Raw genomic sequence first — 6,000 nt, 5'->3', positions numbered from 1 at the left:
ATGGTCTACCCCATGGGCGTGTGTTCCGGCCGTGTGTCCCCTGCACTTTAATTTTAGTAACAAAATGCTCAATATTGTATACACGGGCATGAGACACGGTCGTGTGTCTCGACCATGTGTCGTATGAGGGACACGGCCTTAGGACATGGGCGTGCCCTGGCCGTGTGACCTCATTTAGCACATGACGTCCTAAATAGAGAGTTACACGGGCAGAGGACACGGGCGTGTCCCAAGCCACACAAGTGTGTGTGACCACACGGCTTACCCACACAAGTGTTGTAAAAATTTTAAAAGTTCTCTGTTTAGCCCCGAACCACTCCCAATGTATGTTTTGGGCCTCGTAGACTCGTAATAGGGACGATATGAATGTTTATGAATAGTTTTAATTTGGATGGAAATTTATGTCTCGCTTCACATGATTGCTTGTGTATAAAACTGGTAATGCCTCGTACCCTATTCTGATGTCGAATATGGGTAAGGGGTGTTACAATTTGTTTCAAATTCGTTGATGATTTGGAGCTTATACTACAAAAGAAAAAAAGGACAAGAAATAGAAATTACAGCAAGAATAATGAGAAAAGAATATAAGATAAGGATTAGGTTTTTTTCATTTAAAACGGATTTCGGAGGTTTTTGAGAGGCTGTAGAGTTAAAGATTTTTTAGAAATAGAGTTAGAGTGTTGTTGTTTAAATAAAAATGGTGTTTTAAGGTTAGAAAATTGGGTAAAATTAAGTTTGGCCTTCGCGTTTACATTACAGGTCGGGTCAACCCTGTAAAAAATTACAGCGATGTCACGACACAGGGGTTCTGTGTCACGACACCCTTTTCAAGTTGTTGATGTCGCAACATCAGGGTTCAATGTCACAGCACACCTTGAAATTTTGGGATTTGAGGGCTACTGTCTTCAATGTTGTGACACAGGGGTACTTGTGATGCAACATTGACTGGATTTTTGAAATCCTTTTGATTTGGCCTCAGTGTTGCAACACAGAGGTGACATGTTGCGACACCAGCCTTGTTTGGCCCTCTTTCTTGAATTCCGAGGTGCTCGCTACATACATAACCTACTTCTAAATAGTTTAAATAAATTGAAAACCTAAGCTACTTGTAGTAGTATGTAAGCCTATTATAATACAATAATTTACAAAAGTTAACATGATGTAAGGAGGATCAGGTGTTGTTGTCAAATTCATTTGTCAGATCTATTAATATATCTTTGAATGTTTTGTCCTTTGGTTGTCTATCAGAATTTTTCAAACATCTATTATACCATTCCACTGTGCTCTATTTATCCCACTCTCAAAATTTGGTCTTTCCTCTTTCATTGATCATAGAAAACACCTTTCTCCGATCAAGGTTGTTAGATAAATTTATAGACATTTTATAGCATACTTGTCATGTAAAACCCCTAACCCATCTTCGTTGCTGGATTCGGGTTATAGAGCATTAAGATGCATATCGAATACAAATAACACCATTTAAACATACACTTATTAATTACAAATTAATAATTCAAATCAAACAATGTTCTTATCATACAAACATTTACATGTCTTACATTGAGTATATGAGACCTAAAAATGACTTTGGAATCAATCAAGAATCAATCTGAATTAAAAAATAAAATATGAAAAATTTTGAAAACAATGGCTAAACGGTTGTGTGGCCAGGCCATGTGACAAAGCCCAGGCCATGTGGCTCAAGGACATGGCCATGTGGCCAACCATGTATCAAACCGTGTAACACTTTTACTTTACATTCAATTATAACAATTCATAATTAAATTTCATTAATAAATATTCAATTGTAACACAATTTAGACAATAATTCATAAATATATAACTTTATTCAATAATGCTAGGACCTTACCTAGATTATGCTTCCGATTGACTCGCAGTGACTAATTAGAAATTTTCTCTTTTTCCCGGTTAACCTCCGTATGATTTAATGCTTGATCTCTATAATAATTAAATTCAATATATCAAATTCAAATAAATATTTCAACTCATTTTATGCATAGGACCCTTAAGTTTTATTAATTACAAATTTCCCTAAACTTTTACATTTCTCACAATTTTGTCCTATAGCAACCCAATTTCAATAAAATCGGAACAGTGGTTTCGGGACCACAAATCCGAGCCAAAAATAAAACTTATTTTAATTTTATTACATGGTCTGTACTATGTTAGAAATGTAATTTGAAAATTCTGATAAGAAAATTTTACCGATTATGTGTTTAATTATGGGAAGGACCAAATCGCATAAAATGAAAAAGTTAAATTCTAGTAGCTAGAAGGATTAAATAGCTATGGATTTCAAAAAATTGCGGTCCTTATATGGTAATTAGACCATTAAATAAAAGTATGTAGATATTTTTGATGACTCATCCATGAAAATTTAGAAAAAGAGCAAGGACTAAATTGGAAATTGAATTAATTTAATTAATTAAAAGATGATAAAAGAAATATCATCTTATTTTATGTCATCTTCATCCCAAAATACATGGAAACCCTAGGAGAGAGAGAGAAGAAACCTTCTTGGCTTAATTGGGTAAGTTTTCTTGTCCCGTTTTTAGTAATTTTGATATTTTTGAAACCGTGATAGCTTAATCTATCTATTTGAGGGATCAATTTGAAAAGTTATCAAAGTATGGAAAATATTTCATGGACGAATATGCTGAAAAGTTGAAATTTATGGTAGAAAATGAATGGTTGTTTGATAGATAAATAACTTTTACAAAGTGATTTTTGATGAAACCATGATTTAGGGACTAAAATGTAAAGTTGTGAAAATTGAAGAAAAATTCTAAATTTTATAGAATGTATATGCTATAAATTTTATAGTGTACATTGCATAAATTTCATTTTCCGAGCCTAAGGACAAAATTAGAATTTATGGAAAAGTTGGGGGCAAAATGGTAATTTTGCCTAGGATGTAAATTGAGTCCCTTTGCGTGTGAAATGTGATAAATTGATGAATAAATTCACTTATATAGATCTGGATAATACAAATTTGAAGCTAGATTGAGGAAAAGAGAAAGTTTTAGATTAGTAGATTTATATACGCGAACAAGTGTCGAGGTAAGTTCGTGTAACTTAATTGAGCTTGTAAATATGATAAATTGAATGTTGTGTTGTATGGAATGTGTTTTATATTTAAGTGACTTAATTTGATTACATGCTTGAGATTGTTTGAGAAAGGTTAAATTCCGTTTGAATATTGGATTTCGATGGATAAATGAAATTTCCTTACTGAATGAGGTCCTCCATTATTACTGATGGGATTTAGCCTGAACTGGTAATCCTGATATAATCCCTCTCGAGCATATGTTACAATTAAGATTTAGCCTAGACTGGTAATCCTAATTGAGCTCTTCTAAGCATATATTACAAAAAAGATTTAGCCTGGACTGGTAATCCTAATTGAGCTCTTCTGAGCATATATTCCAAAAAGGATTTAGCCTGGACTGGTAATCCTGTTATATGTTATGAGGCTCGAGAGTGTGCTTTCCGATTAAGTGCCCTAATGGGTTCTCCTAAATATGAATTGGCAAGTTATTAAAGTGCACACCTTGAGTGTACTGTTTGAATATCCATCGAAATTTCATTGATTCAAAGGATAAAATACTTGACATGATATGAGAATTATGAGATGAAATGAATGATGTCTTGAAATAATATAGTATGATGAGCTCATCTATGCTTACTTGATGCATATGTGAACATTTATGTAACTAACTTGTTTGATTGAGTGTATGTGTATAGGTAAATTTGCTAAATTGATGAAAAAGCATGTTATTGAATGCTTAATGTTAATAAATGTAAATTGGTAAGTTTTAATTCCTCTTATATGAACTTACTAAGAATGTAATGCTTATTTAGTTTTATTTTCCCTATTTTATAGTGCTTAGAAGCTCGCGAAAGTTGGAGATCAGTTGGAGCATCATCACACTATCCACAAACTTATTTTGGTATAAATAGTACACTTATTTTGGTATAATGGCATGTATAGGCTAACTTGGCCATAGATGGCTTAAATTTGTTATTTGTAATCTAGCCATTGGAATGACTAGTAATGGTATGTTTTGGTACTTATAAAACATAATGTCATAATAAACACTTATGTATTAAGTATAAATGACCAAATGATGTTCAATGTTTAGGTTAAATAAAGGTGAGAATTTAAACATGTATGGATGCTATGTTATCTCATATTAAATGTTAAAATTTGTTTAAAATCAATGCATGGATTGGTTGGTATTTGGATGTAAGTTTTGGTGCAGGATAATGGTAAAATTTTAGGTGAGAAATGAAGCTAGAAATGGCTTTATTTTGTCCACATGGGCGTGTGTCTAGACTGTGTGTAACAAACGGCTTGGTATATGGGCGTGTAGTTAGGTCGCGTGTCCCCTAAGAAATAGACTGATCAGAATTGAGCAAACGGGCAAAGACACGGGCGTGTGTCTCGGCCGTGTGTGCTACACGGTTTGGAACACAGAAGTGTGTCTTGGCTGTGTGAAACCTGCACCTAATTTCGAAAATTTTAATTAACCACACGGCCTATCACATGGGCGTGTGGCCAGCCGTGTGGTACAAGTTAGAGAGTTACCTAGTTTTGAACATGGCCTGCAGCACAGGCGTGTTCTAGGGTCACATGGGTGTGTCCCTTGGACCACACAAGCGTGTGAACCCTGTAACTTGGAAATGATTATGTATGATGAATATTGAGATAGTAGAACTCCCGGGTGAACCTTAGGAACAAATCGGATATTCATGCCATGACATTTGAGTTATTTGTGTGATAGTGTAAGATATGTCTGGGACATGCATCGGCCACATTATGAGAGCCAGTGTAAGACCATGCCTGAGACATGGCATCAGCATTGGGACGAGAGCTAGTGTAAGACATGTCTAGGACATGCATCGGCCTCGTGACGTAAGCTAGTGTAAGACATGTCTGGGACATGCATCGGCTACGAGATGTGTCAATGTAAGACCATGTCTGGGACATGGCGTCGGCCTCGATTTTAATAGTTAGTGTAAGACCATGTCTGGGACATGGCATCTACTGGATGGATGAGCCACTATAAGACCATGTCTGGGACATGGCATCAACATTATACCCTATATTTGAGGCTTAATGAATATCCGATAGCATTCCAAATGGTTCAACGGTTAGAGTTACAGTTTAAGTTAAACAAAAAAAGAATAACCATGTTGTGAGTGGTACAGGTACCTATTTGAAATGCATGAGATGTAAGCTCAATGTATGCTATGTGAATTGTATTGGATAGTGATGAGTAAGTTGTGCTTATGCATACTTTTGTGTTATGAGCATGGTGTTGAATGGTAAAGTTGTTGTTATATATTTATTTGCATGCAACTTACTAAGCTTTATGCTTACTCCCTTTCCTTTCCATTTCCTTATTGTGCCGCCCATTTGGCTCAAGGATCGTCGGGCGTCAGAGGCCTCAATCACACAATCAACCGAAGCACTTGGTATAGTTAGATCTTTCATTTTGATTATGGCATGTATAGGACCCTGACTTTTGAGTTTCGTGTCATTGTTAGTTGGAAAAATGTGTTGGCTTACTTTAGCATTTGATTCATTTTGTATAAGGCCATGGAAAAATGTCTAATGTTGAAGGTTATTATTGAATGCAAGCTAGTCTTTCATGAATGTGAAATTGTTGGCATGGATGAATATATGTGATGTATATAGATCTTGACTATGGTTGGTAGTTGTGAAAGTCATACTAAGTTAGATTTTGTTATGTTGTTTGGTGTTGGATTGTGTTTTAGGGTGTCAAAGGGCTTTGTAGATAGCCTTATATTGTCCATACGGGTAGACACACGGGCGTGTGTCTAGGCCGTGTATGACACACGATCAGCCCCATGGGCGTGTTGCTTGGTCGTGTGCCCCCTGCACGTAAATTTTACAAGTCAGTATGCATGGTAGTAAACACACTAGAAGAGACATGGCAGTGTGTCTCAGCCGTG

Source organism: Gossypium hirsutum, chromosome A03, assembly GCF_007990345.1.
Source record: "Gossypium hirsutum isolate 1008001.06 chromosome A03, Gossypium_hirsutum_v2.1, whole genome shotgun sequence".
Classification (NCBI taxonomy): domain Eukaryota; kingdom Viridiplantae; phylum Streptophyta; class Magnoliopsida; order Malvales; family Malvaceae; genus Gossypium; species Gossypium hirsutum.
Note: the sequence above shows the minus strand (reverse complement) of the source record.